General features: G+C 38.5%; 1 protein-coding gene across 1 annotated transcript in view; it reads left to right on the forward strand.

Annotated features, from left to right (window-relative positions):
• The window catches only part of GUCY1A2 (guanylate cyclase 1 soluble subunit alpha 2), a 474407-nt gene that overhangs the window by 429989 nt on the left and 22581 nt on the right, over positions 1-21837 (forward strand). The window lies entirely within an intron of this gene.

Raw genomic sequence — 21837 nt, forward strand, 5'->3', positions numbered from 1 at the left:
TCCCAAATATAAACCCCCCTCCCACCTCACACCCCATATCATCTCTCTGGATCATCCCCGTGCACCAGCCCCAAGCATCCTGTATCCTGCATCAAACATAGACTGGCGATTAGTTTCTTACATGATAGTATATATGTTTCAATGCCATTCTCCCAAATCATCCCACCCTCTCCCTCTCCCTCTGAGTCCAAAAGTCTGCTCTACACATCTGTGTCTATTTTGCTATCTCACATACAGGGTCATCATTACCATCTTTCTAAATTCCATATATGTGTGTTAGTATACTGTATTGGTGTTTTTCTTTCTGGCTTACTTCACTCTGTATAATCGGCTCCAGTTTCATCCATCTCATTAGAACTGATTCAAATGTATTCTTTTTAATGGCTGAGTAATACTCCATTGTGTATATGTACCACAGCTTTCTTATCCATTCATCTGCTGATGGACATTGAGGTTGCTTCCATGTCCTGGCTTTTATAAACAGTGCTGTGATGAACATTGGGGTACATGTGTCTCTTTCAATTCTGGTTTCCTCAGTGTGTATGCCCAGCAGTGGGATTGCTGGGTCATAAGGCAGTTCTATTTGCAATTTTTTAAGGAATCTCCACACTGTTCTCCATAGTGGCTATACTAGTTTGCATTCCCACCAACAGTGTAGGAGGGTTCCCTTCTCTCCACACCCTCTCCAGCATTTATTGCTTGCAGATTTTTGGATCGCAGACATTCTGACTGGTGTGAAGTGACACCTCATTGTGGTTTTGATTTGCATTTCTCTAATAATGAGTGATGTTGAGCATCTTTTCATGTGTTTGTTAGCCATCCATATGTCTTCTTTGGAGAAATGTCTATTTAGTTCTTTGGCCCATTTTTTGATTGGGTCGTTTATTTTTCTGGAATTGAGCTGCAGGAGTTGCTTGTATATTTTTGAGATTAGTTGTTTGTCAGTTGCTTCATTTGCTATTATTTTCTCCTATTCGGAAGGCTGTCTTTTCACTTTGCTTATATTTTCCTTTGTTGTGCAGAAGCTTTTAATTTTAATTAGGTCCTGTTTGTTTATTTTTGCTTTTATTCCCAGAATTCTGGGAGGTAGATCATAGAGCATCCTGCTGTGGCTTATGTCGGAGAGTGTTTTGCCTATGTTCTCCTCTAGGAGTTTTATAGTTTCTGGTCTTACATTTAGATCTTTAATCCATGTTGAGTTTATCTTTGTGTGCAGTGTTAGAAAGTGATCTAGTTTCATTCTTTTACAAGTGGTTGACCAGTTTTCCCAGCACCACTTGTTAAAGAGATTGTCTTTACTCCATTGTATATTCTTGCCTCCTTTGTCAAAGATAAGGTGTCCATATGTGTGTGGATTTATCTCTGGGCTTTCTATTTTGTTCCATTGATCTATATTTCTGTCTTTGTGCCAGTACCATACTGTCTTGATGACTGTGGCTTTGTAGTAGAGCCTGAAGTCAGGCAGGTTGATTCCTCCAGTTCCATTCTTCTTTCTCAAGATTGCTTTGGCTATTCGTGGTTTTTTGTATTTCCATACAAATCTTGAAATTATTTGTTCTAGTTCTGTGAAAAATATCGCTGGAAGCCTGATAGGGATTGCATTGAATTTGTAAATTGCTTTGGGTAGTATACTCACTTTCACTATATTGATTCTTCCGATCCATGAGCATGGTATATTTCTCCATCTATTAGTGTCCTCTTTGATTTCTTTCATCAGTGTTTTATAGTTTTCTATATATAGGTCTTTAGTTTCTTTAGGTAGATATATTCCTAAGTATTTTATTCTTTTGGTTGCAATGGTGAATGGAACTGTTTCCTTAATTTCTTTTTCTACTTTCTCATTATTAGTGTATAGGAATGCAAGGGATTTCTGTGTGTTGATTTTATATCCTGCAACTTTACTATATTCATTGATTAGCTCTAATAATTTTCTGGTAGAGTCTTTAGGGTTTTCTATGTAGAGGATCATGTCATCTGCAAACAGTGAGAGTTTTACTTCTTCTTTTCCAATTTGGATTCCTTTTATTTCTTTTTCTGCTCTGATTGCTGTGGCTAAAACTTCCAGAACTATGTTGAATAGTAGTGGTGAAAGTGGGCACCCTTGTCTTGTGCCTGACTTTAGGAGAAATGCTTTCAATTTTTCACCATTGAGGATAATGTTTGCTGTGGGTTTGTCATATATAGCTTTTATTATGTTGAGGTATGTTCCTTCTATTCCTGCTTTCTGGAGAGTTTTTATCATAAATGGATGTTGAATTTTGTCAAAGGCCTTCTCTGCATCTATTGAGATAATTATATGGCTTTTATTTTTCAATTTGTTAATGTGGTGAATTACATTGATTGATTTGCGGACGTTGAAGAATCCTTGCATCCCTGGGATAAAGCCCACTTGGTCATGGTGTACAATCTTTTTAATGTGTTGTTGGATTCTGATTGCTAGAATTTTGTTGAGGATTTTTGCATCTATGTTCATCAGTGATATTGGCCTGTAGTTTTCTTTTTTTGTAGTATATTTGTCAGGTTTTGGTACTAGGGTGATGGTGGCCTCATAGAATGAGTTTGGAAGTCTCCCTTCTTCTGCAATTTTCTGGAAGAGTTTGAGTAGGATAGGTGTTAACTCTTCTCGAAATTTTTGGTAGAATTCAGCTGTGAAGCCGTCTGGACCTGGGCTTTTGTTTGCTGGAAGATTTCTGATTACAGTATTAATTTCCATGCTTGTGATGGGTCTGTTAAGATTATCTAAGGTTTCTTTCCTTCTACTAACTCTGGAGTTCTCCATTTCTTCCTTTTCTAGTTGCTTTAGGTGTAGAGTTAGGTTATTTATTTGACTTTTTTCTTGTTTCTTGAGGTATGCCTATATTGCTATGAACTTTCCTCTTAGCACTGCTTTTATAGTGTCCCAGAGGTTTTGGATTGTTGTGTTTTCATTTTCATCTGTTTCTATGCATATTTTGATTTCTTTTTTGATTTCTTCTGTGATTTGTTGGTTATTCAGAAGCATGTTGTTCAGCCTCCATATGTTGGAATTTTTAATAGTTTTTCTCCTGTAATTGAGATCTAATCTTAATGCATTATGGTCAGAAAAGATGCTTGAAATGATTTCAGTTTTTTTTTTAATTTACCAAGGCTAGATTTATGGCCCAGGATGTGATCTATCCTGGAGAAGGTTCTGTGAGCACTTGAGAAAAAGGTGAAATTCATTGTTTTGGGGTGAAATGACCTATAGATATCAATTAGGTCTAACTGGGCTATTGTAACATTTAAAGTTTGTGTTTCTTTGTTAATTTTCTGTTTAGTTGATCTGTCCATAGGTGTGAGTGGGGTATTAAAGTCTCCGAGTATTATTGTGTTACTGTTAATTTCCCCTTTCATACTTGTTAGCATTTGTCTTACATATTGCAGTGCTCCTATGTTGGGTGCATATATATTTATAATTGTTATATCTTCTTCTTGGACTGATCCTTTGATCATTATGTAGTGTCCTTCTTTGTCTCTTTTCACAGCCCTTGTTTTAAAGTCTATTTTATCATATATGAGTATTGCCACTCCTGCTTTCTTTTGGTCTCTATTTGCGTGATATATCTTTTTCCAGCCCTTAACTTTCAGTCTGTATATGTCCTTTGTTTTGAGGTGGGTCTCTTGTAGGCAGCATATATAGGGGTCTTGTTTTTGTATCCATTCAGCCAGTCTTTGCCTTTTGGTTGGGGCATTCAACCCATTGACGTTTAAGGTAATTATTGATAAGTATGATCCCATTGCCATTTACTTTATTGTTTGGGGTTAGGGTTTATACACCCTTTTTGTGTTTCCTGTCTAGAGAATATCCTTTAGCATTTGTTGGAGAGCTGGTTTGGTGGTGCTGAATTCTCTCAGCTTTTGCTTATCTGTAAAGCTTTTGATTTCTCCTTCATATTTGAATGAGATCCTTGCTGGGTACAGTAATCTGGGCTGTAGGTTATTTTCTTTCATCACTTTAAGTATGTCTTGCCATTCCCTCCTGGCCTGAAGAGTTTCTATTGAAAGATCAGCTATTATCCTTATGGGAATCCCCTTGTGTGTTATTTGTTGTTTTTCCCTTGCTGCTTTTAATAGTTGTTCTTTGTGTTTGATCTTTGTTAATTTGATTAATATGTGTCTTGGGGTTTTTTGCCTTGGATTTATCCTATTTGGAACTCTCTGGTTTTCTTGGACTTGGGTGATTATTTCCTTCTCCATTTTAGGGAAGTTTTCCACTATTATCTCCTCAAGTATTTTCTCGTGGTCTTTCTTTTTGTCTTCTTCTTCTGGGACTCCTATAATTCGAATGTTGGAGCATTTCATATTGTCCTGGAGGTCTCTGAGGTTGTCCTCATTTCTTCTAATTCGTTTTCCTTTTTTCCTCTCTGATTCATTTATTTCTACCATTCTATCTTCTATTTCAGTAATCCTATCTTCTGCCCCCGTTATTCTACTATTTGTTGCCTCCAGAGTGTTTCTGATCTCATTTATTGCATTATTCATTATATATTGACTCTTTTTTATTTCTTCTAGGTCCTTGTTAAACCTTTCTTGCATCTTTTCAATCCTTGTCTCCAGGCTATTTATCTGTGATTCCATTTTGATTTCAAGATTTTGGATCATTTTCACTATCAATATTTGGAATTCTTTCTCAGGTAGATTCCCTATCTCTTCCTCTTCTGTTTGGTTTGGTGGGCATTTCTCCTGTTCCTTTACCTGCTGAGTATTCCTCTGTCTCTTCATCTTGGTTATATTGCTGTGTTTGGGGTGGCCTTTCTATATTCTGGGAATTTGTGGAGTTCTCTTTATTATGGAGTCTCCTCACTGTGGGTGGGGTTGTATCAGTGGCTTGTCAAGGTTTCTTGGTTAGGAGGCTTGTGTCGGAGTTCTGGTGGGTGGAGCTGGATTTCTTCTCTCTGGAGTGCAATGGAGTGACCAGTAATGGGTTATGAGACATCAACAGTTTGGAGTAACTTTGAGCTGCCTGTATATTGAAGCTCAGGGGTGTGTTCCTATGTTGCTGGAGAATTTGCGTGGTATGTCTTGCTCTGGAACTTGATGGCCCTTGGGTGGTGCTTGGTTTCAGTGTAGGTATGGAGGTGTTTGATGAGCTCCTATTAATTAATGTTCCGTGGATTCAGGAGTTCTCTGATGTTCTCAGGATTTGGACTTAAGCCTCCTGCTTCTGGTTTTCAGTTTTATTTTTACAGTAGCCTCAAGACTTCTCCATCTATACAGCACTGATGATAAAACATCTAGGTTAAAGATGAAAAGTTTCTCCACATTGAGGGGCACCCAGAGAGGTTCACTGAGTTACATGGAGAAGAGAGGAGGGAGGGGGTAGTTAGAGATGACTGGAATGAGATGAGGTGGGATGAAAAGAGGAGAGAGCAAGCTAGCCAGTAATCACTTCCTTATGTGCACTACACAGTCTGGACCACTCAGAGGTGTTCACGGAGTTATACAGGGAAGAGGAGAGGGTTGATGTAGACAGAGGTGGCCAGGAGGATAAAAGAGGGAAATGAAAAGGAGAGAGACAGATCCAGCCAGTAACCAGTTCCTTAGGTGTTCTCCGCCATCTGGAACACACAGAGATTCCCACAGTTGGGTAGAGAAGAGAAGGTGGAGGGAAGAGAAAGAGGCCACCTAGTGGAGAAAAAGGAGAGTCCAAAAGAGGAGAGAGTGGTCAAGATGGTAATTTCGCTCTCAGGTAAAATTGGGTAGTGAAGTTTGGGTTTTTAAATGTACAAAATTGACAACAAAAACCAAAAAGCAAAGATTAAAAATCTAGAGTAGAGGTTGGATTTTCAAAAATACAATATTAAAGAAAAGAAGAAAAAAAAAGCCACAAAATTTATTAAAAACAACAACCACAGATAGACTATATATGGTGTTTGCTTTAAAAAATAGGGTCTGTTTTTGAAGACAATGATATCCTTTTCTGGGTGCCTGATGTCCTCTGCCAGCATTCAGAAGTTGTTTTGCGGAGTTTGCTCAACGTTGAAATGTTCTTTTGATGAATTTGTGAGGGAGAAAGTGGTCTCCCAGTCCTATTCCTCTGCCATCTTAGGACCGCCCTAACTTTGGGTTTCAGTGGGTTTTGTTTTGGGGTTTTTTTTTTTGCTTTTATGATTATCATTGATGTTGTTTTTGTTCTTCTTTACTCTAGTTGCTTTAGGTGTAAAGTTAGGTTGTTAATTTGATTTTTTTTTTTTTTTTTGAGGTAGGATTGAATTGCTATCAACTTTCCTTTTAGAACTGCTTTTTCTGTGTCTCATAAGTTTTGGGTCATCACGTTTTATTTGTCACTTTATTCTATTTTTTTCAATTTCCCCTTTGAAATCCTTGGTGAATTTTTGGTTACTTAGTAGCATATTTTTTAGCCTCCATGTATTTCTATTTTTTAATAGTGCTGCTTCTTGTAACTGACTTCTAATCTCATAGTATTGTGGTCAGAAATGATATTTGATATGATTGCAGTTTTCTTAAACTGACCAACACTTGATTTTTGACCGAAGATGTGATATATCCTAGAGGATGTTCTTTGCATACTTGAGAAGAATGTATTCTGCCGCTTTGGGGTGGATTGTCCTGTAAACATCCATTAAGTTTATCTGGTCTATTGTGTTATTTAAGCCTTGTGTTTCCTTAATTATTTTCTGTCTGAATGAGCTGTCCATTGGTGTAAGTAGGATATGAGGTCCTCCACTATTATTGTGTTACTCTTGATTTCCCCTTTTATGGCTGTAGTGTTTTCCTTATGTATTGATATATTCCTATGTTGTGTGCATAAATATTTGTAATTGATATATCTTCTTCCCCGACTCTTGTAACAGCATTGTTTTCATAATCTATTTTGTCTGATATGAGTATTGATATTCCAGCTTTCTTTTGATTTCCACTTGCATGGAATACCTTTTTCCATCTCTTCACTTTCAATCTATTTGTGTCCCTAGATCTGAACTGGGTCTCGTGTAGACAGCATATATACTGGTCTCATTTTTATGTCCATTTGGCCAGTGTGTCTTTCAGTTAGAGCATTTAAACCATTTACATTCAAGCTGATTATCTATATGTATGCTTTTATTAACATTTTCTTAATTGTTTTGGATTTGTTTTGGGGGGTCTTGTGTTTCCCACCTAGAGAAGTTCCTTTAGCATTTGTTGTAAAGCTGATTTGATGATGCTGAATTCTTTTAGATTTTGCTTACCTATGAAACTTTTGATTTCTCCATCAAATTTGAATGAGATCCTAGATGTATGGAGTAATCTTGATTGTAGATTTCTTTTTCACCACTTTAAATATATCACCCACTCCCTTCTGACCTGCAGAGTTGCTGTGGAGAAATTGCCAACCTTTTGGGGATTCATTTTTACGTTATTTGTTGCTTTTCCCTTGATGCTTTTAATATTTTTTTTCCCTCTGAGCTTAATTTTTGTCAATTTGATTAATATGTTTCTTTGGTTGTTTCTCCTTGGGATCTGTATGGGACTCAGCACTTCCTGGACTTGAGTGAGTTTTTTGCTTTCCCATCTTAGGGAAGCTTTCATCTATAATCTCTTCAAATGTTTTCTCAGAACCAATCTTTTTGTTCTCTTCTTCTGGATCTCTGTAATTCAAACACTGATGCATTTTGTGTTGTCCCAGTGGTCTCTGAGACTGTCCTCATTTCTTATCATTCTTTTATCTGCTTAACTGCTCTGTGGCAGTTATTTCAGCCATTTTATTTTCCAGTTCACTTATTTGTTCTTCTGCTTCAGTTATTCTGTTATTGATTCCTTCTAGTGTATTTTCCATTTCAGTTACTGTGTTGTTGTTTACTGTTTGTTCTTTAGTTCGTCTAGGTTCTTATTAAATATTTCTTATATTTTCTCAGTCTTTGCCTCCATTCTATTTCCAAGATTTAGGATTATCTTTAGTATCATTACTCTGAATTGTTTTTCAGGCAGGTTGCCTATTTCCTCTTCATTTATTTGGTCTTATAAGTTTTTACCTTCTCCTTCGTACCATCAGTTCAGTTCAGTCATTCAGTTGTGTCTGACTCTTTGTGACCCCATGAATCGCAGCATGCCAGGCCTCCCTGTCCATCACCAACTCCTGGAATTCACTCAAACTCACGTCCATCAAGTCGGTGATGCCATCCAGCAATCTCATCCTCTGTCATCCCCTTTTCCTCCTGCCCCCAATCCCTCCCAGCATCAGAGTCTTTGCCAATGAGTCAGTTCTTCGCATGAGGTGGCCAAAGTACTGGAGTTTCAGCTTTAGCATCATTCCTTCCAAAGAACACCCAGGGCTGATCTCCTTTAGCATGGACTGATTGGATCTCCTTGCAGTCCATGGGACTCTCAAGAATCTTCTCCAACACCATAGTTCAAAAGCATCATTTCTTCAGTACTCAGCTTTCTTCACAGTCCAACTCTCACATCCATACATGACCAATGGAAAAACCATAGCCTTGACTAGACAGACCTTTGTTAGCAAAGTAATGTCTCTGCTTTTGAATATGCTATCTAGGTTGGTCATAACTTTCGTTGCAAGCAGTAAGCGTCTTTTAATTTTATGGCTGCAATCACCACCTGCAGTGATTTTGGAGCCCCAACAAATAAAGTCTGACACTGTTTCCACTGTTTCCCCATCTATTTCCCATGAAGTGATGGGACCAGATGCCATGATCTTCATTTTCTGAATGTTGAGCTTTAAGCCAACCTTTTCACTCTCCTCTTTCACTTTCATCAATAGGCGTTTTAGTTCCTCTTCACTTTCTGCCATAAGGGTGGTGTCATCTGCATATCTGAGGTTATTGATATTTCTCCTGGCAATCTTAATTCCAGCTTGTGTTTCTTCCAGCCCAGCATTTCTCATGAGGTACTCTGCATATAAGTTAAATAAGCAGAGTGATAGTATACAGCCTTGACGTACTCCTTTTCCTATTTGGAACCAGTCTGTTGTTCCATGTCTATACATATATTTAATTCAGTCCTTTTGATGACTGGGGCTGTGTTCCTGTCTTGCTGGTGTTTTTCCTAAGACTTTCAACACTTTAGTTTTTAGGCAATTGTGTAGAGTCAGGCCCAGTGCTGAGGTGAGGTCTTCAGGGAGTACTCACACTGATTAATATTCCCTAGGATCTGAGATTCTATGTTAGTCCAGCCATTTGGACTCAGCACTCCCACTACAGGAGCTCAGGCTCAACCACCAGACTGGGAACCAAGATCCCACAAGCCACTCAATGTGACTAAAAAGAAAAGGAAACAAACAAAAAGGAGCAGAACTACAACAATGAAAAATAAAATTAGAAAATGGAAAAAATATTATAAAAAATAAAAAGGAAAAACACCAAAGCAAAACAGAACCACAACAACACAAATAAATAAATAAGTAAAAGCCAAAAAGGGCTTGGCAATGAAGAGAGGTGGAGCTCAGATCTGGGGCGCTCTCAGCTGGAAGAGGCCCTGGGGAAGCAAATCTTAAGCTCAGGACCCACATGGCTATAAGGGGCCCCAGAAGATAGAGATTCAGGTCCAGGTCCCTAGCAGACTTGCTGGGGCCAAGTGGGCAGTGAAGACACTGGCCATTATCCCCTCCAGTCTCTGATCCCCTGAAGGTCTCTAGCCATCCCCACTGATTCCCACACTGTACGGTGGCTCCTTTAAGTATGGGAAACACTCTAGTCCCCTGCTGCCCTTCAGGCGTTCTGGGTCCTCTCCTGCCTCAATTTTTCCAGCTCTAAATCATTCCCAGGCCTGCAGGACCTGTACAGACAGAGGGCTGATATTCACACCAGGGACCCCAGTAGGGTTGCCAGGACCTGACCAGGCAGGGGAAGCACTGACTGTGTTCCTCTCCAATTCCCCAGTCTCTCCCTTTCCCTGTTGATCCCAGCAATGTGGGTGGACACCTCCCATCATGGAAAACCCTCACTGCTCCCATCCACCCCTCGAGAGTACTGGAACTTTCACATCTCAAATATTCATCCTCCTTATGTTGTACTAGGTCATGTAGAGATTCCTCCCATCCCCTTAGATCACAAGTCACCCACGGTGCTTTAATTGTGAGGAGATATAAACTTCTCATCCTCCTACTGTACCAACTTGACTCTGCCATTGGTAGACTTTTTGATGATGGCTACTCTCACAAGTGTGAGATGACAACTTGTTATAATTTTCACTTGTGTTCCTTTGATAATTAAGGATGTTGAGTATCTCTTCATGTACCTTTTGGTCATCTCTATGTCTTCTTCCAAAAACTTTTTAGATTTTCTGCCCATTTTTTGTTTGGGTTGTTTGTTTTATTGGCATAGAGAGTTGCATGAGCTATTTGCATATTTTGGAGATTAATCCCTTCTTGGTCACATCGTTTGCAAATATTTCCCCCTACTTTGTAGGTTGTATTTTTGTTTTGTTGACAGTTTCCTTTATGATACAGAAGATTTTAAGCTCAATGAGGTATGATTTGTTTTTTTATTGTTTTATTTTCATTACTCTCACATTGAAAATCACTCAACAGTGTCCAACTCTTTCCAACCCAGTGGACTGTAGCTCCTCAGGCTCCTCTGTCCATGGTATTCTCCAGGAAAAACTACTAGAGTGGATTGCCTTTCCCTTCTCCAGGGATCTTCCCAACTCAGGGATCAAACCTGGGTTTCCTGCATTGCAGGCAGATTCTTTACCATCTGAGCCACCAGCGAAGCCCATTGCTATCAGAGATTGATCAGAAAAGATCTTGCTGCAATTTATGTCAAAGAGTCAAAGAGTGTTCCATCTATGTTTTCCCCTAAGAGTTTTATAGTATCTGCCTTTACATTTAAGTTTTTAGTCCATTTTAAGTATATTTTTCTGTACAGTGTCAGGTGATACTCTAATTTCATACTTTTCTATGTTTTCCAAGAACCATTTGCTGAAAGATTGTCTTATCCATTGTATATCGTAGCCTCCTTTGTTGTAGATTAACTACCATAGGCTTGTGAGTTTATTTCTGGGATGTCTATCCTATTCCATCCATCTATATTTCCTTCTTTGTGCTGTATCATACTGTTTTGATTATTGTATCTTTGTAGTATAGTCTGAATTCAAGAAGTCTGATTCCTGCAATTTTGTTTTTCTTTTTCAGGGTTGATTTGACAATTTAGGGTCTTTTTTTTCAGCATTTTTTTTTAATTCCTCTAGTTCTGGGAAAAATGACATTGAAGTTTGGGTAAGGATTTCATTAAGTTTGTAGATTGCATCAGATGCTATAGTCATTTTGAAAATATTGATTCTTCCAACCCAAGAAAATCTGCTTATGTCATCTCTGATTTATTTTATCAGCATCTCATACTTTTCAGAGTAGAGATTTTTGTTTGCTAACATAACTTTATTCCTAGGTATCTTATTCTTTTTGAAGGAATGGTAAATGGAGTTATATCCTTAATCTCTCTTTCTGATCTTTTGCTGATGGATGTGTGCAGTCACCCAGTCCTTTCTGATTCTTTGCAACTCTATGGAGCCTGTCAGGCTCCTCTGCCCGTGGGATTCTCCAGGCAAGAATACTGGAGGGGGTTGCCATTTCCTCCTCCAGGGAATCCTTCTGACCCAGGGCTCAAGCACATGTCTCCTGCAGCTTTGGCACTGGCAGGCAGATTCTTTACCTCAGAGCCACCTTGGGAGCCTAATCTTTTGTTGGTGTGCAGAAATGCTATAGATGTCTGTGTTTTAACTTTTTATCTTGCAACTTTACCAAATTCATTGATAAACACTGGTAGTTTTCTAGTAACATCTTTAGATTTTTCTATATATAGTATAATGTACAGGAGGCAGTGACAAAACCATCCCTAAGAAAAATAAATGCAAAAATGGTTGTCTGAAGAGACCTAACAAATAGCAGAGAAAAGAAGAGAAGTGGAAGACAAAGGAGGAAAAGAAAAATAGACCCATCTGAATGCAGAGTTCCAAAGAAGAGCAAAGAGAGATAAGAAAGCCTTCCTAAGTGAATGACGTGAAGAAATAGAGGAAAACAATAGAATGGGAAGGACCAGGTATCTCTTCTCTATACCAGAAGTGAAGAGGAACTAAAGAACCTCTTGATGAAGGTGAAAGAGGAGAGTGAAAAAAATGGCTTAAAACTCAACATTCAAAACGTGAAGATCATGGCATCCAGTCCCATCACTTATGGCAAATAGGTGGGGAAATAATGGTAACAGTGACTGACTATTTTCTTGGACTTCAAAGTCACTGTGGATGGAGACTGCAGCCATGAAATTAAGCCTCTTCGGCTTTTGCTTGGGAAGAAAAGCAATGACAAACCTAAATATTCAAAAACAGAGGCATTACTTTGCCTACAAAGGTCCGTATAGTCAAAGCTGTGGTTTTTCCAGTATTTATGTACAGATGTGAGAGATGGACAATAAGAAAGGCTGAGCACCGAAGAACCGATGCCTTCAAACTGTGGTGCTGGAGAAGACTCTTGAGAATCTCTTGGACAGCAAGGTGATCATACCAGTCACTCCTAAAGGAAACCAACCCTGAACATTCACTGGAAGGAATGATGTGGAAGTTGAAGCTCCAATACTTTAGCCACCTGATGTGAAGAACCAACTTATTGGAAGAGATTCTGGTGCTGGGAAAGATTGAAGGCAGAAGGAGAAGGAGACAACAGAGAATCAGATGGTTGAATAGCATCACTGACTCCATAGACATAAGTTTGAACCAACTCCAGGAAATGGTGAAAGACAGGGAGGCCTGGCAGGCAGATGTTCATGGGTTGGAAAGAGTCATACACAACTGATAGACTGAACAATAACAAGAGATGCCTTCAAGAAAATTAGAGATACCAAGGGAACACTCCATGCAAATATAGACACAATAAAGGACAGAAATGTTATGAACCTAACTTAGCAGAAAATGGTGGCAAGAATACACAGAAGAACTATACAAAAAGATCTTAATGATCCAGATACCATGATGGTGTGATCACCCATTTAGAGCCAGATTTAAAGTGGGCTTCAGGAAGCATCACTACAAAGAAAACTAGTGAAGGTGATGGTATTCCAGGTGAACTCTTTCAATCCTAATAGGTGATGCTGTTAAAGTGCTGCACTCAATATGCCAGCAAATTTGGAAAACTCAGCAGTGGCCACGGGACTAGAAAAGGTCAGTTTTCATTCTAACCCCAAAGAAGGGCACTGCCAAAGAATGCTCAATCTACCATCCAATTACACTCATTTCACCTGCTAGCAAGGTCATGCTTAAAATCCTTCAAATTAGGCTTCAACAGTGTGTGAACTTCCAAGAACTTACAGATGTACAAACTGGATTTAGAAAAGGTGAGGGACCAGAGATCCAATTGCCAACATACATTGAATCATAGGAAAAACAACAGAATTCCAGAAAAGCATCAACTTCTGCTTCATTGACTATGTATGCTAAAGCCTTTTACTGTGTGGATCACAACAAACTGGGAAATTCTTAAAGAGATGGGAATACCAAACCACCTTACCTGCCTCTTGAGAAACCTTTATGTAAGTCAAGAAGCAACAGTTAGTCATGGAACAGCAGACTAGTTCCAAATTGGGAAAGGAGTATGTCAGGACCATATATATTGTCACCCTACTTATTTAACTTACATGCAGAGTACATCATGCGAAGTGCTGGGCTGGATGAATCACCAACTGGAATCAAGATTGCCAAGAGAACTATCAATAATGTCAGATATGCAGATGGCACCACCCTTATGGCAGAAATCAAAGAGGAACTAAAGAGTCTCTTGATGAAAGTGAAAGAGGAAAGTGAAAAAGCTGGCTTAAAACTCCACATTCAAAAAAATTATGATTTTGGCATCCAGTCTCATTAATTTGTGGTAAACAGGTGGGGAAACAGTGGAAACCATGACATATTTTATTTTCTTGGGCTTCCAAATCACTGAGGATGGCGACTGCAGCTATGAAATTTAAGAACGCCTGCTCCTTGTAAGAAAAACTATGACAAACCTAGACAGCATATTAAAAAGCAGAGACGTACTTTGCTGACTAAGTTCCATATAGTCAGACCTATGGTTTTCCAGCAGTCATGTATGGATATGAGAGCTGGGCCATAAAGAAGGCTGAGCAACAAAGAATTGATGCTTTTGAACTGTGGTGGAAAAGACTCTTGAGAATTCCTTAAACTGCAAGATCAAACCAGTCAATCCTAAAAGAAATCAACCCTTTGAAATTCACTGAAGGACTGATGCTAAAACTGAATTTCCAATACTTTGCCCACCTGATAAGAAGAGCCAACTCATTGGAAAAGACCCTGATGCTGGGAAAGATTGAAGGCAGGCGGAGACAGGGACAACAGAGGATGAGATGGTTGGATGACATCACTGACTCGATGGACATAAATTTAAGCAATCTCTGGGAGATGGTGAAGGGCACAGAGCACTGGCGTGCTGCAGTCCATGGTGTTGCGAAGAGTCCTGCACAACTAAGCGACTTAACAACAAACATCTGCAAACTGTGACAGTTTTACGTCTTCTTTTAAATTTGAATTTCTACTATTTCTTTTCTGATTCCTGTGTCTAAGACTTTCAAAACTATGTTAAATAAAAATCATAACAATAGACATACTTGCCTTGTTCTTCATCTTAGAGGGAATGCTTTTAGGATTTCATGATTGAGAAGGATGTTAGCAGTGGGCTTGTCTCAGTTCAGTTCAGACGCTCAATTGTGTCTGACTCTTTGCAACCCCATGGACTGCAGTATGCCAGGCTTCCCTGTCCATCACCAACTCCCGGAGCTTGCTCAAACTCATGTCCATCAAGTCGGTGATGTCATCCAACCATCTTGTCCTCTGTCATCCCTTTCTCCTCCTGCCTTCAATCTTTCCCAGCATCAGCATCTTTTCCAATGAGTCAATTCTTCGCATAAGGTGCCAAAGTGTTGGAGCTTCAGCTTCAGCATCAATCCTTCCAATGAATATTCAGGACTGTTTTCCTTTAGGATTGACTGGATTTGATCTCCTTGCAGTTCAAGGGACTCTCAAGAGTCTTCTCCAACACCACAGTTGAAAAGCATCAATTCTTCGGCGCTCAGCTATCTTTATAGTCTTACTCTCACATCCATACATGACTACTGGAATACAAGTTTTGACTAGACAGACCTTTGTTGACCAAGTAGTGTCTTTGCTTTTTAATATGCTGTCTAGGTTGGTCATAGCTCTTCTTCTAAGGAACAAGCGACTTTTGATTTCATGACTACAGTCACCATCCCAGTGATTTTGGAGCCCAAAAAACTAAAGTCTATCACTGTCTCCATTGTCTTCCCATCTATTTGCCATAAGTGATGGGGCCGGATGCCATGATCTTTATTATTTGAACGTTGAGTTTTAAGCCATTTTTTTCACTCTCCTCTTTCACTTTCATCAGGAGACTCTTTAGTTCTTCTTCACTTTCTGCCATAAGGGTGGGGTTGTCTGCATATCTGAGGTTATTGATATTTCTCCCAGCAATCTTGATTCCAGTTTGTGCTTCATTGAACCCAGCATTTCACATGATGCATTCTGCATATAAGATAAATAAGCAGGGTGACAATATACAGCCTGGACATACTCCTTTTCCTATTTGGAACCAGTTTGTTGTTCCATGTCCAGCTCTAATAGTTGCTTCTTGACCTGCATACACATTCCCCAGGAGGCAAGTTAGGTGGTCTGGTATTCCCACCTCTTGTCTCATATGGCCTCTATTATGTTAAGCTCCGTTTATTCCTTCTATCTGGGGAACTTTTCCTTAAATAGTTGTAAAATATCTCAATAGCTTTTCTGCATCTATTGAGATGATCACATGTTTTTATCCTTGTTTGTTACTTTGGTGTATCACAGTGATTGATTTTTGAATATTGAAGATCTCTGAATCCCTGGGATAAATCACACTTGGTCATTGTATATCATTCTTTTAATGCATTTTTGGATTCTGTTTGCTAGTATTTTGTTGAGGATTTTTGCATATGTGTTATCATTGATACTGGCCTGTAATTTTTTTTTTTTATGTCATCACTGGTTTTGGTATCAGAGTGGTGGTGGCCTACTAGATTGAATTTGGGTGTGTTTCTCCCTCTGCAATTTTTTTGGAAGAGTTTCAGAAGAACAGATGTTAACTTTTCTACAAATATTTGGTAGAATTGACCTGTGAAGCCTCTGGTCCTAGACTTCTTTTTGGAAGATTTCTAATCATAATTTCAATTAATACTTATGTTTGGTCTGTTTTTATTTTCTCTTTCTTCCTGGTTCAGTCTTGGAAGGTTGTATCTTTCTAAAAAGTTGTTCATTGCTTCTAGGTTGTCCATTTTATTGGTCTATTGTTGTTTGCAATATTCTCTTATGATTTTATGTATGTCTGTGGTGTCAATTGTAATTTCTCCTTTTTCATTTTTAATTTCATTAATTTGAATCTTCTCCCTCTTTTTCCTGATGAGTCTGAAATGCTGTGACTGTGAGCCATGTGTTATACTGAGATTCGTGACCTCTGAAGGAGAAGACTTCGATCTGGGGCCAGAGAGAAGACTTGACTGCTCAGAGCTTTTTTGTGTAGCAAAGTTTTATAAAAGTATAATAGAGATAGGCAAACCTTCTGATATACATCAAAGGGGCAGAAATAGTGCCCTCTTGGAAGTTTTTAGTAAGGCATTTTATGTCTGTTATGAAGCTGCTAATCAGATAATAGAGACACCTCAAGACTGAGGGGGGTTTCACCAGGTCCCTCTCCCACAATATGCATTTTTGAGATAGGATGGCACAAGGTCTGTCATCCCTGGCCATAAAATAATTGACATGAATACTGGTTCATTGAGCCATTATCAGCCCAAGGTTTGAGAAAAGAAAAAAAGGTAGTCTTAGGCAGAACTGATTTGAAGAAAGGCGGATTCCAAAGCAAATACATAGTTTCGTTAACATAGTTTAAGAAAAATATTTCCATAAGAATAGCACATTGGTTAGCTCAAGGTTTGAGAAAAGTTAAGTTCAGGTGGAACCAGGTGTTGTAAATAGAGAAGGGAAAAACCTCTGCCACTTGCAGTTTGTTTCTTCCTTCCACTTGGGTACCCCTGGCCTCCCTACCGAGGCTGTTAACACTCTCGAGTTTGGTGAAACTTTTATCAATTTTGTATATTTTCTCATATAATGAGGTTTTATTTTCATTGATATTTGCTATCATTTTCTTCATGTCTGTTTCATTTATTTCTGCTCTGATCTTTATGATTTCTTTCCTTCTCCTACCTTTGGGTTTTGTTTGTTTCCTTTCCCTAGTTGCTCTCAGTGTAAGCTTAGTTTCTTTACTTGCAATATTTCTTATTTCCTGAAGTAAAATGTTATTGTAGCAAGTTCCATTTTAGAGCTGGTTTGCTGTATCCCACACATTTTGTTTTATCATGTTTTTGTTTGTCGTTTGTCTTGAAGTATGTTTTTTTTCATTTTTCTTTTATTCCTTCAGTGATCCATTGGTTGTTAGTAAGATATTGTTTAGCCTTCATGACTTTGTGTTTTTTAGTTTTGTTTTTTTCCTGTAATTGATTTCTAGTTCCATAGGCTTATTGTCAGAAAAGATATTTGGTATGGTTTAGTTTTCTTAAATCTACCAAAGCTTGATTTATGGTCCCAGAGGTGATCTATCTTGGATAATGTTCCAGTTTGCACTTGAGAAGAAAGCGAATTCAGCTACATCCATATTGAATGTTCTGTAATATCTATTAAGTCTATCTGCTCTTATGTGTCATTGAAGTCCTGTGTTTCCTTATTGATTTTCTTTCTTGATGATCTGTCCCATGGTTTAAGTGGGGTATTAAAGCCCCCCACTACTACATTATTACTATTGATTTCTTCTTCTATGTCTGTTACTGTTTGCCTTATATATTGAGGTGTTCTTGTGTTGGGTGCATATATATTTACAATTCTTATATCTTCTTCCTAGATTCATCCCTGGATCATTATGAAGTATCCTTATTTTTCTCTTATAACATTCTTTATCTTAAAGTCCATTTTGTCTTATATGAATATTGCTATTCCAGCTTTCCTTTGATTTCTATTTTCATGGAATACCCTTTCCATCTTTTCACTTTCAGTCTGTATGTGACCCTAAGATCTGAAGTGTGACTGTTTTAGATAGAATATATATGGTTTGTGTTTTTGGACCCATTCAGTCATTTCGTTGAAAGATTTGATCCATTTTATATATTAGATAATTGTCAATATGAATTTTCTTATTGCTATTTTGCTACTTGTTTTGAATTGGTTTTCAAAGGTGTTTTTTCTTTTCTTTTTTTGTTTTCTTGTGATTTGATGCCTAGCATTAGTGATGTGTTTGGATTGCTCTTTTTCTCTTTTGTGTGTGTTTGTCTCATATACATTGTTAGTCTGCAGTTCCCATGAAGTTTAGATATAACAGTCTATATATATATACACATCAGATTGTTTTAACTTACTGCTCTCTTAGTTTACACTGCATTTCCTGCATTTGTACTCGCCCCTTCTCATGACTGCTGTTTTTAATATCACATTTGTCTGTGAATGAATTCCCACCTATACTTTATGTTTGCCTTTCCCAATAAGTTTCTGCATGCATGATTTTCTTGATTCTATTTGTGGTTTTTTCTTTTCTGGCTAGAGAAATTCCTTTAGGGTTTGTTGCAATGCTGGTTTTGTGGTGCTAAATTCTGATAGCTTTTATCTGTCTGAATAAGTTTTGACTTCTTTAAATTTGAATCAGAGCCTAACTTGGTAGAGCATTCTTGAATATAGGTTTTATTCTTTACAACTTTATATATATGATGTCACTCTCTTCTGGCCTGCAGAGTTTCTGCTAAAAAATTCTGATTTTTTAGGCTTCCCTTGTAAGGTTTTTTTTAAATTATCTTCACTTTTATTGGGCATTTTTATGGTGGTAAAGTATACATAAAAATTAACATCTTAACAATTAAGCATACACTCCAGTGGTATTACATACATTCAAAATGTTGGGCAACCATTACCACCATCTGTTTCCAAAACTCTTTTTGTCTTGTAAAACTGTATATCCATTAAACCAAAATGTCATTTTACCCTCCACCTAGACCCAGGCAAACACTATCTTACTTCCTGTTATGATTTTGATGATTATAAGTACTTTGTGTAAGTGGAATTATTCAGTTTTTATCTTTTTGTGGCAGCCTTATTTTACTTAGCATGATGTCCTCAAGGTTTATCCATGTTGTAGCATATTGCAGAATTTCCTTCTTTAAAGCTGAATAATATTTCACTTTACACATATACCTTATTTTGCTTATTCATTCACCTGTCAGTGGTATCTCTTCTAGACTCTGCTTTTGATTCTTTTGGGCATATATTCATAAGTTCAATTGATGGATCATACGGTCATTCTATTTTTAAGTATTTAGGAATCACTATACGGTCTTCCGTAAGAGAAAACCAAGTAAGTTGGTAGGTGTTGCAAGAAGGCATCAGAGGGCAGACACACTGAAACCATACTCACAGAAAACTAGTCAATCTAATCACACTAGAACTCCAGCCTTGTCTAACCCAGTGAAACTAAGCCATGCCCATGGGGCAAACCAAGACGGGCAGGTCATGGTGGAAAAGTCTGACAGAATGTGGTCCACTGGAGAAGGGAATGGAAAACGACTTCAGTATTCTTGCCTTGAGAACCCCATGAACAGTATGAAAAGGAAAAATGATAGGATACTGAAAGAGGAACTCCCCAGGTCAGTAGGTGCCCAACAGGCTACTGGAGATCAGTGGAGAAATAACTCCAGAAAGAATGAAGGGATGGAGCCAAAGCAAAAACAATACCCAGCTGTGGATGTGACTGGTGATAGAAGCAAGGTCTGATGCTGTAAAGAGCAATATTGCATAGGAACCTGGAATGTCAGGTCCATGAATCAAGGCAAATTGGAAGTAGTCAAAACAAGAGATGGCAAGAGTGAACGTTGACATTCTAGGAATCAGCGAACTAAAATGGACTGGAATGGGTGAATTTAACTCAGATTACGATTATATCTACTACTGCGGACAGGAATCCCTCAGAAGAAATGGAGTAGCCATCATGGTCAGCAAAAGAGTCTGAAATGCACTACTTGGATGCAATCTCAAAAATGACAGAATGATCTCTGTTCATTTCCAAGGAAAACCATTCAATATCACAGTAATCCAAGTCTATGCCCCAACCAGTAATGCTGAAGAAGCTGAAGTTGAACTGTTCTATGAAGACCTATAAGACCTTGTAGAACTAACACCCAGAAAAGATGTCCTTTTCATTATAGGTGACTGGAATGCAAAAGTAGGAAGTCAAGAAACACCTGGAGTAACAGGCAAATTTGGCCTTGGAATGCAGAATGAAGCAGGGCAAAGACTAATGGAGTTTTGCCAAGAAAATGCACTGGTCATAGCAAACACCCTCTTCCAACAACACAAGAGAAGACTCTACACATGGACATCACCAGATGGTCAACACTGATATCAGATTGATTATATTCTTTGCAGCCAAAGATGGAGAAGCTCTATACAGTCAACAAAAACAAGACCAGGAGCTGACTGTGGTTCAGATCATGAACTCCTTATTGCCAAATTTAGACTTAAATTGAAGAAAGTAGGGGAAACCGCTAGACCATTCAGGTATGACCTTAATCAAATCCCTTATGATTATACAGTGGAAGGGAGAAATAGATTTAAGGGCCTAGATCTGATAGATAGAGTGATAGATAGCCTGATGAACTATAGAATGAGGTTCGTAACACTGTACAGGAGACAGGGATCCAGCCTATCCTCATGGAAAAGAAATGCAAAAAAGCACAATGGCTGTCTGGGGAGGCCTTACAAATAGCTGTCATAAGAAGAGAAGCGAAAAGCAAAGGAGAAAAGGAAAGATATGCAGAGTTCCAAAGAATAGCAAGAAGAGATAAGAAAGCCTTCTTCAGCGATCAATGCAAAGAAATAGAGGAAAACAACAGAATGGGAAAGACTAGAGATCTCTTTAAGAAATTAGAGATACCAAGGGAACATTTCATGCAAAGATGGGCTCATTAAAGGACAGAAATGGTATGGACCTAACAGAAGCAGAAGATCTTAAGAAGAGGTGGCAAGAATACACAGAAGAACTGTACAAAAAGGATCTTCATGACCCAGATAATCACGATGGTGTGATCACTCATCTAGAGCCAGACATCCTGGAATGTGAAGTCAAGTGGGCCTTAGAAAGCATCACTACAAACAAAGCTAGTGGAGGTGATGGAATTCCAGTGGAGCTATTTCAAATCCTGGAAGATGATGCTGTGAAAGTGCTGCACTCAATATGCCAGCAAATTTGGAAAACTCAGCAGTGGCCACAGGACTGGAAAAGGTCCGTTTCATCCCAATCCCAAAGAAAGGCAATGCCAATGAATGCTCAAACTACAGCACAATTGCACTCATCTCACATGCTAGTAAAGTAATGCTCAAAATTCTGCAAGCCAGGCCTCAGCAGTACATGAACCATGAACTTCCTGATGTTCAAGCTGGTTTTACAAAAGTCAAAGGAACCAGAGATCAAGTTGCTATCATCTGCTGGATCATGGAAAAAGCAAGAGAGTTCCAGAAAAACATCTATTTCTGCTTTATTGACTATGCCAAAGCCTTTGACTGTGTGGATCACAATAAACTGTGGAAAATTCTGAGAGAGATGGGAATCCCAGACCACCTGACCTGCCTCTTGAAAACTCTGTATGCAGGTCAGGAAGCAACAGTTAGAACTGGACATGGAACAACAGACTGTTTCCAAATAGGAAAGGAGTGCATCAAGGCTGTATATTGTCACCCTGCTTATTTAACTTATATGCAGAGTATATCATGAGAAACGCTGGACTGGAA

Source organism: Oryx dammah, unplaced genomic scaffold, assembly GCF_014754425.2.
Source record: "Oryx dammah isolate SB20612 unplaced genomic scaffold, SCBI_Odam_1.1 HiC_scaffold_17, whole genome shotgun sequence".
Lineage (NCBI taxonomy): Eukaryota > Metazoa > Chordata > Mammalia > Artiodactyla > Bovidae > Oryx > Oryx dammah.